Here is a 323-nt window from a genome sequence, read left to right on the forward strand (position 1 = left end):
CTCTGGTTCTTCTTGATCAGGTTGAGCATCCTTGAAGATGTCCTCAAGCTCTGATTCTAGGATTTCAGTCGTATTGATCTCTTCCACCAAAGAGTCAATAATGTCAGCGCCCATGCAGTCATTTGGTGTGTCTGGATGCTGCATAGCTTTTACAACATTCAACTTGAACTCATCCTCATTGACCCTCAGGGTTACTTCCCCTTTTTGTACATCAATAAGAGTTCGTCCAGTTGCTAGGAAAGGTCTTCCTAGAATGAGAGTTGCAATCTTGTGCTCCTCCATTTCCAGCACCACAAAGTCAGTTGGAAAGGCGAATGGCCCAA

Source organism: Arachis duranensis, chromosome 2, assembly GCF_000817695.3.
Source record: "Arachis duranensis cultivar V14167 chromosome 2, aradu.V14167.gnm2.J7QH, whole genome shotgun sequence".
NCBI classification, from domain to species: Eukaryota; Viridiplantae; Streptophyta; class Magnoliopsida; order Fabales; family Fabaceae; genus Arachis; species Arachis duranensis.